Genomic DNA, 9,784 nt, shown 5'->3' on the forward strand with positions numbered 1-9,784 from the left:
ACACAGTACATTCCAGACTTCTGTTAATACAGATATGTTACCATTGAAAGGACCAAACATCAATAAGGACAAGTAGCCCGGGTGATCCAGCCTCACAGACTGCCTCTGTTGCAGTTTTCTCAAAATTCTACATCTAGAACATCTTCAAAGCTGCTAGCTGAGAAGGTGCAGCCTCACAGACTATTCCAGCCAGGACTTCCAATAAGGCCTGCACTTTCCCATTACACAGAGACTGGACAACAGCTAGCTCTCTCAGGACTTGACCATTATCCCAATTTTCTCAGAGTACCCAAAAGATGTCATTACCCCGACAGCAGGAAGCAGTCTAGAGAATAATGCCCACATTCCAAAGGGGTGGGAGTGGTAGTTTTTGGTTGTTCAGTGGTTTATGGATGTTTGTATCATTCAGGAGGGTTGATTGCAAATTGTTACTGGTCATGGTAAAGGAGGTTGGGTTTAAGAATCTCTTTCTAGCTGGGGGTGGTGGCACACACCTTTAATCCCAGCACTCGGGAGGCAGAGACAGGTGGATCTCTGTGAGTTCGAGGCCAGCCTGGTCTACAGAGCTAGTTCCAGGACAGGCTCCAAAGCCACAGAGAAACCCTGTCTCGAAAAACCAAAAAAAAAAAAAAATCTCTTTCTAGAAAAAGGGGGGATATGGAAAGGATAGGGGGAAAAAGGGTAGATTTATTGAATCTACTTTAAACTAAAAGGCAACTAATAATCTCAAATTGGTATGGATTTTGGTGTATTGATATAAATGTAAGGTTATTTTTCTTAGAACATACTCTATATGTTCCTACTCTTAAGATGTTTTTGGATACTGATACCAATTTAAGGTTATTTTTGTCATACTATATGTTTCTACTCTGTTTAAGGTTTCTACCTATGCAGCTCATTTAAAAATGTATAATTAAGAAATACAGTTAGTAGTTAGTCATCTATGATAATCAAACTTGAAGTCATGTTAGGTATGTTTATATATGTATATATATTTATATATGTATATATATATATGATAGGTGATCTTCATACACTTCAGAGACCTACAGAATATGATATTTAAGATGTTTTAATAATATAAGACTTTCATGACCGTGAGACACATCTATTCCTAGTAGCACCAGTTTACTTCCAAAAAGGATAATGGGCATCAAAGAACCTCCATATGGAGTTTGCTTTCAGTGTAGCAAAACTACCACTGAGCAAAGAAACTGTCCTTGACAGCTGACAGAATGCTGTTCAAATTGGACAAGCAGAACACAAAAGAAGGTGATTGCCAAACTTTTCTAAGACAAGGTAGGAAAGTCCTTCAAAATTCCTGCTTCACAGAAGTCTTTCAAATAATCTAGGCCCATAGGCTAAAGATGGATACTTCAACCTTACAGAGAAACTTTGGGTGATTGTCTAGGCAGCCAGCTGCTTCAGTCATTTTTATAGTTTTGAAAAATATTTGCTCTCAATTTCCTGTTTATTTAGGTAATATTATTTCCTTCTCAGGTCTCTGAGTTGAAGACTAGATAGTTATAGTTTTTCTTGTTACCAAATTCAGAAAAGAAACTTCATAAGAGAGGTATAAAGCATATAAGGTTTAGAAGCAGAAAAGCTTAAATTATTTATCCAAGAAAATGCTTTGGAGGTCTAAAAAGATAGTTTTAGAGTTGGTAATACAAGTTAGGGTAGAAAGTAAATTAGGTTCAACACTTTGGACTCACCAATATTAGAAAGATGATACAGAACTTCAAATTTGCCAAATACATATGGACTAAATATTGTAAATATAATTCTTACTTGATAATTGTTCTGATTATATATAGTTTTACTATGTTAGAGTTAAAACTTTTCCTTTTTTTTAAAAAATTTTTTTCTCAAGACAGGTTTTCTCTGTGTAACAGCCCTAGCTGTTCTGGAACTACCTCTGTAGAGCAGGCTGGTCTCGAACTCAGAGATCTGCCTGCCTCTGCCTCCTGAGTGCTGGGATTAAAAGTGTGCACCACCACTGCCTGGCAAAACCTTTCCTTTTAATTCGGACAAAAAGGGGGAAATGTGGGATATTTGTACACTGTGTGAAAATTATTGCTATGATTGATGGAATACAAAGCTAACTGACCAATAGCTAGGCAGGACTTCTGGACACAGAGAGAACTCTGAGAAGGTAAGGGGGAGTTGCCAGCCAGATGTGGAGGAAGCAGCATAGGCAGTATGGAGATGAGGTAATAATGAGCCATGTGACAGAATGTAAAATACATGGGTTAATTTAAATTATGAGAGCCAGCGGGGCAAGCCTAAGCTAGGGCAGAACTTTGATAATAAGTCCTTGTGTCTTGATTTGGGGACTGGCGGTCCAAGGAAGTTGGCTACAATCCATTCTGATTCTTGGCCTGTTTTAAAAATGGATTGGTTGGTTTCTTGTTGAGTTTTAAGAACTTTATATATTTTGGATATGTGTACGAGTGCAGGTGCCTGTGGAGTCTGGAAGAGAGTGGGCATCAGATCCTCTGGAGCTGGAGTTACAGTGTGAGCCACCCAAGATTGATGCTGGGAACTGAACTCAGCAAGTGCTCTTAACTGCTGAGCCATCTCTCCACCCCTTCACTTTTTTTTTTTTTTTGTGCAGAGCATAAGTATGTTTTAATGAAGTCTAACTTGGCAAGTTTTCTGATATGAATTGCTACCTGTATTATGTCTAAAACAATCTCTCCAGGCCCAGCTTCATCTAGGCTTTTCTCCCATGGTGTCCTAAGAGTTTTTATGGTCTTGTGTTTAATTTGTGTGTGTGTCATGGGGCAGGTATGAAAGGTCAGAAGAGGTCAACTTTCAGGAATCGGTTTCTCCTTCCACTGTTTGGGCTCCTGCGGTTGAACTGGGGTCATCAGGCTTGGAGGCAAGCAACAGGCTGTCTCCTGCCTTAATTTGTTTTATATTGACATTGATGCCGTTTGAGTTGAATTTGTTTACTTATTTATTTGATTATTAAAGACAGTTTCTCTTTGTAGCCCTGGCTGTCCAGGAACTCACTTTATAAACTGGGTTGGCCTCTAACTCACAGAGACTTACCTGTATCTGCTTCCTGAGTGCTGAGATTAAAAGTGTGTGCCACCACTGCCTGGCAATGGGTTTGTTTTCTGAGACAGGATTTCACTGTGTAGCCCTGGCTGGTGTGGAGTTCACACTAGTCTGCCTGTTGAGTGCTGGGACTAAAGGTGTGAGCCACCACAGTTGAATTTATTAAAGTTGTAAATTCTGGATTCAATTCATTATTCTGTGTGTGGCTGTCTTCTCTAAATGAAGCACTGGAAGAATTTCATTTTCTTTTGTCATTGTTTTTTTTTTTTTTTTTTTTTTTTTGGCAAAGAGCATTTATCCAGTGAGTTCCACTGTGTTTTCATTCTGTCTCACTTACTTATTCTCTCAAAATAAAACCTCTCAGCTGCTCTGGGGTCTTAGTAAACCTCAAGCCTGGATGGCATTGGTACTCTCACTGGGTTCTTCGATACTGTGTGAATTATCTTTTTTGGGGGGTGGTGGTATTACCTTGTAATTTAAAAGTTGGCTTGCTTATGGGCACTTGAGACAATGTGTAGTGGAATTTTGATTGAGACTGTACTGACTGTAATTCAAGCTGGAACGAAGGACATTTTAACAACATCCATGAATATGGGATATCTCATTGAAGTTTTGTAGTTTTTCTTATATGTCTTTTACATATTTCATTAGATTTCTAATTATTCAACTCTAAGTGGTATTAGTGTGATTTTTTTTTAAATTGCAACTTTTTTTCAATATAAGTTTTAAAATTTACTTTACAAGCACTGATGTTTTGCCTATGTATGATTGTGTGAGGGTGTTGGATCCACTGAAACTGGAGTTTCAGACAGTGTAAGCTGCCATGTGGGTGCAGGTAACTGAACCCAGGTCCTCTGGAATAGCATTCAGTACTCTTAACTGCTGAGCTATCTTTCCTGGCCCCCAATATAAGCTTTTTGTTACATCATTAAACCATCAAAGAGTTGGCTTTTAATTTTTAAATATGCATATGTTTGCCTACATACATGTATGTGCACTGCATGCATACAAGACCTGAGATACCAGAGGAGGGCACTGGATCCTCTAAAACGGAACTTTTTTTTTTTTTTTTTGAGACAGAGTCTCACTGTGTAGCTCTGGCTATCCTGAAACTATTTGTGTAGACCAGGCTGGCCTTGAATTCACAGAGATCTGCCTGCCTTTGCCTCCTCAAGTGCTGAGATCAAAGGCGTATACTACCATACAGATGGTTCTGAGTCACTGTGGTTGCTGGGAGCAGCACCTTCCCAGCTGCACAAGCTGCCTTGGAGCCCCACTCTGTGGCTGGACACCCAGCTGCATAGTTCTTCCAGACAGAGGCAGGTGTGGCAGCTCATGCCTGCAGGTCTAACACCTGAGTGAACAGGAAATGAGTTCAGGGCTAGACTAGGCTAGAGTGAGACTGTATTGAAAGAGGGGGGAGATGGCCAGGGAAAGGGAGATGGAGGGGGAGAGGAGAGAGGGGTGAGGAGGGGAAAAGGGGAGAGGAGACGGGTGGGGGGGGAGAGAACCATAGACACCAGTTGTGCTGGCTAGTTTCAGTGTCAACTTGACATGGTCTATTATCACTTGAAGAGGGAACCTCAATTGAGAGGTTTAGGTCTAAGATTATTTCCTTTTAAGGGAAAAAAAAATTGAAGGCTGGAGCCATGGCTCAGCAGGCAAGAACACTGGCTGCTCTTCCCATGGACCCAGGTTCCAGTCCCATATGGTGGCTCACAGCTGTTAATAACTCTGGTCCGGGGAATCTAATGCCCTCTTCTGGCTGTTGTGGGCAGTGCACATACATGATGCACAGAAACACATGCAGATAAACACCCATACACATAAACGTTTCACTTTTTTTTAATGGAAAAAATCTTGAGACAGTATCATGTATCTCAAGCAGGCATCAAGCTTGCTGTGTAGCCAGGGATGAGTTTGCACTCCTGGTTTCCTGCATCCACCTTGCAGGACTGGGACCATGCTAGGTTTATGCTGGGATCGAACACAGGGCACTGTGCACACCAAACACTCTTCCAGCAAGGCCACACCTCCAGCCCAATGCAAGTGTTTGACTGATAGAACTGGTAGTAGTATTATGGGTGCTTGGCTTCTGGAAGCTGCTGACTCTTAAGTTCCTGAACACGGTGGGCCTTTTGGTATGAGTTTGCTGTTCTGGCAAATTTGTTTCAGTCCCATTCATCCAGGACATCAGCCCAGTGAGGTAAGAACTGTCCACAGCAGTCCCAGCTTCTATCCTGTCTTCAGCCCTGACACTAGGTCACAGTTGAGCTTGTTATCCTGGCTAGTCAAATTTGATCTTCAAGAAAGAAAGAAAAAATTCTCGTGGCTTTCTGAATTTCCTGTGTCCAGCTTCATTTATACCCTTGTATTTTTATATTTTCCTGGAGCTTTGGGTCCAGTCCCACACCTAGTTTTCTAAGGCAGTTCTTTTAGTTCATTTCTTGTATTGATTACTATAAAAGTTCGCCTATGGACTACTTTGGCTGTGTCACCAATCTCAGTAAGTTATCTGTGCCCACACCCTGCATGCTGTGATCACAGTCATGCTCCATACACGTGGTTTTTCCGCAGTGCTCCATGCGAGCTAGGTTCTGAGCTGCACTCTGAGCCCCTCCACATTCCTCAGTTCAAAATATTTTTCACCTGGGCCTGGTGGCTCATTTTGTAACCCCAGTTGTTAAGGAGGCTGTTAGAATCTGGCCTGGGTTAAGAGACTGTCTTAAAAAGCAGAAATTTGCCGGGCGGTGGTGGCGCATGCCTTTAATCCCAGCACTTGGGAAGCAGAGGCAGGCGGATCTCTGTGAGTTCGAGACCAGCCTGGTCTACAAGAGCTAGTTCCAGGACAGGCTCCAAAACCACATAGAAACCCTGCCTCGAAAAACCAAAGGAAAAAAAAAAGCAGAAATTCTTTTTAATAATTTTTTATTTTGTACACATTAGTATTTTTCCTGTATGTATGTCTGTGCGAGGGTGTTGTGGATCCTGGAGTTACAGACAGTTGCGAACTGCTATGTGGGTGCTGGGAATTGAACCTGGGTCCTCTGGAAGAGCAGTCAGTGCTCTTAACCACTGAGCCATTTCTCGAGCCCCCAAAGCAGAAATTCTTAAATATTTTTCATAACATTTCTTCTGTTGATATCCATTTTAAAAAATTACTTATTTAATATTGACATAGTTGCATCCTTAAATTTCTCGTTTTAAAAAAATCTTTAAAATTACATTATGTGTGTAGGGGCATGTGGAATCCTCTCCACCGTAAGCTCCAGGGATTAAACTCCAGGTTGCCAGGCCTTTACTCACTGAGCACCTTTCATTGTCCCCACCCCCCACTGGTGTGTATGGTTGTCTGCGCATTTGTGTGTCCATGAAGGTCAGAAGTGGGTATCAGATCCCCTGGAACTGGAACTACTGAAGGCTGGAGCCACATGTGGGTGCTGGGAACTGAGCCCAGTCCCTCTGGAAGAGCAGCCAAGGGCTCTTAACCACTGAGCCATCTCTCTAGCAATGTTTCCATGATTTCTATTTTTGAATATGTTAAGGTCTGTTTTATAGTGCCACTGTGGTCCATATTGATGAATGTTCCATTTAAGTTGGGAATTATTTTTTTTAAAGATTTATTCATTTATTAAGTATACAGTATTGTCTGCATATATGCCTACAGGCCAGAAGAGGGCACCAGATCTTACTACAGATGGTTGTGAGCCACCATGTGGTTGCTGGGAAGTGAACTCAGGACCTCTGGAACAATCAATGCTCTTAACCACTGAGCCATCTCTCCAGCCCCTGGGGAATTGGTGTTTTGTTGGAAAATAATGTATGTATAACGTGTGTGCAGTGCCTGCAGAGGCCAGAAGAGGGAGATGGATCCCCTGGAACTGACTCAATAGTTGTTGGTGTTGGCAGTCAAACATGGGTTGTTAAGAGAAACCCACAAGTCTTTGCTCTAGTCACCAAGTTTTTGTTCTTTTGGTTTTTCGAGACAGGGTTTCTCTTTGTATCTAGCTTTGGAGCCTGTCCTGTAACTTGCTCTGTAGACCAGGCTGGCATCAAACTCGCAGAGATTCAGCCCTGTGAGTGCTGGGATTAAAGGCATGTACCACAACTGCCCAGCCCAGAGTTTTTAAAAATGTGTGTGCATGCATAAGAACAGGTGACCTCAAAGGTCAGGGGTGTTGGATCAGGCAGTTTTAAGACTTGAATGCTGGGAACCAAACTTGGTCCTTTGCAAGAGCAGTACTCGCTCTTACCTGAGCCACTCCTTCCAGCAGCTGTATGAAGTCTTTTATAAACATTAGGTCCAACTGACTGCAGGAGTCTGTTCAAGTGTGTTCTACTGATTTTCAAGAGGTGATCTGAGAATTACTGATATATGGGTAGTTGAGGTTTTTCTTTTGAAACTAGGTCTCACTAGATAGCCCCGCTGTTCTGGAACCTACTGTGTAGACCAGACTGGCCTTAAATCAGAGATCTGCTTGGTTCCACTTCCCCAGTGCTAGGATTAAATGCATTCAGAGTGATGCCTGCCCCCCAGTTTTCTGTTAGGACTACCATGGTTATGTCTTCCTCTAGCCCCCTAAGGTCAGTGCCTATTTTAACTATTCACATATAATGCCAGGGTCCAGGCATGGTAGGCAGGCACTGTACCAGAGCACACCCCCGGCTCCTGTGGTCTCTAATGGATCACAGTTGCGTCTTGCCTTTTCAATCCGGCCAATCACCTCCTCACCCCATGGGACCTAGTGATTCAAACAGCTTGTCAGTGCTGCTTGTTGGCTGTGCTGTTCTCTTCCATCCTCTACCCCACAGGTGGAGAGCAGAGGCCGCTGGGAAAGAGGTATGTGTGAACCCAGAGCCCCAACAAGGCAGACTGCAGTGACTGCTTCCTGGGAACCCTCCAATGCTTATTTGGGGGTGGTAGTGCATGCATGCCCTGCTGTTTTCACCGCTGAGATGAAAATGGGCTCCATTTCTGCCATTGCTATTGTGGGATGACCTGATTTTGGCCAGGTGGAAACCCCAGAATAGGCTTAATGGTCAAATGGTAGAGCAACTGACATCTTCACAGCAGGGGCTGAGATGGCTCAGAGGGCTACGGCACCAGTCACCAAGCTCCAGGACCTAAGTTCAGTCCACACAACACTGATTTCCTAAATGCATGATTCTCCCCAAATAAGGTCAGATAGTATAATAAAATATTCACAATAGGGTGAGTGAAGCTGTATGACCACAACCTGCTCACCTGGCTCTCGCGTTGTGATTGTGCAGTCCAAGTGTGAGTGCAGTAATGGACATGCACCCTGGTGCCCATGAGTAGAGGATATAGCTCTTGTGAGTTGGTTCTCGCCTGCCCCCTTGTGGCAATCTGGGATCCAACAAAATGCAGGCCAAGCACTCTACCCCTTGTGCCACCTTGTCAGTCCCAGGTCTTTAGCAGGAAAGCACATTCAGCCCTGTGGCAAACCTGCCTGACTTCAATTGGGGCTCAAATGTCAACTGTTACACTCACCTGATGTGACTTCACCACTGCAGATGAGAATTCTGTAGCTGTCACCGTGCCACGCTGGCTAAACCACTCCATCTCTAAGCTTTCATCATACCCTTGGGCAACCTAACAATATCCATGGGCACACCTACCCCACAGTAAGAAGGAATATTGGAAATCGGGACTTCCCTCTCAGCTGTCTTTCATCCACTGGACTGAGGGCAGCGCAGCACGGGGCAGGACCTTACTTAACTCTTTGACCCAATGTCTAGGAAACATAATGCAATCCAAAGTGAAGACTGTAGACAAACTTCACTGGGAGGCAGGAGAGTCCCTGAGTCCCCAGGGATTTGCTTGACAATAAAAATTTGTAGCCGAAGAGGGTGAGCACTCAATGGGCAAACACCAGTCCTTAGGATCCCAGCCAAGGAGCACTGTTATGCTCCACCAGAAGAGGGAGGACCCATCCAAAACTAACCTCCAAACGGAGAGGCTGCATAGCACGCTGCATGTAGCTTCCTTGCTGCCACAGGGACCGACCACACAGATACAGAGGGTCACTGAGAACAAGGCTAATGATGTTCAGGGAGCGTGTCTTCCCTGCAGTGAGACGAGGACTCCACACCTTCTTGGGTATCTTTATTCAGAGCTTCACACTTGGAACCGCCAGCGAAACCCACCACCAGGGATCTGCGCACATACAGGATTTTCGTAAGTTTGCACCTAAAGATCACTGGTTAGAATCAATGTGTCAAGTGAACTCCCCACGTCCACCACAAAGCTTAATTTTAGAAGCATACCTTTGTTTAGAAGCCAAAGGAATGGACAAAGCTTGAAAGGTGGGACGGAAAACTGTTATAAGGGTGAAATACAGATGAATTTTAAAAATTGTAGGGCCTGGAGAGACAGTGCAATGTCAAAAGCATCTGCTGCTCGTGCAGAGGCCCTGGATTCAGTACCCAGCACACATGCGCCTCACAATCTAACTCCAGTTCCAGGGGCTCTGAAACCCTTTTCTAACCTCCACAGGCCCTAGGCATGCATATGGTGTGCACATACATGTAGCAAAACACACAAAAACCCCAAACCACCACACTTAAAATGCCTCGAATGTCCCCATCCTTACAGGGGTAAAGTGAGGAGAGTGTACCCGTATGATACTGACGTGGACTCCTTACCTTGTTAGGACCACATAATGAGCCCAGATAAAGGTATGGGAAGCTCACCAGA

Source organism: Microtus oregoni, unplaced genomic scaffold (genome assembly GCF_018167655.1).
Source record: "Microtus oregoni isolate MIOR12 unplaced genomic scaffold, Mior012 000005F_ref0000423, whole genome shotgun sequence".
Classification (NCBI taxonomy): domain Eukaryota; kingdom Metazoa; phylum Chordata; class Mammalia; order Rodentia; family Cricetidae; genus Microtus; species Microtus oregoni.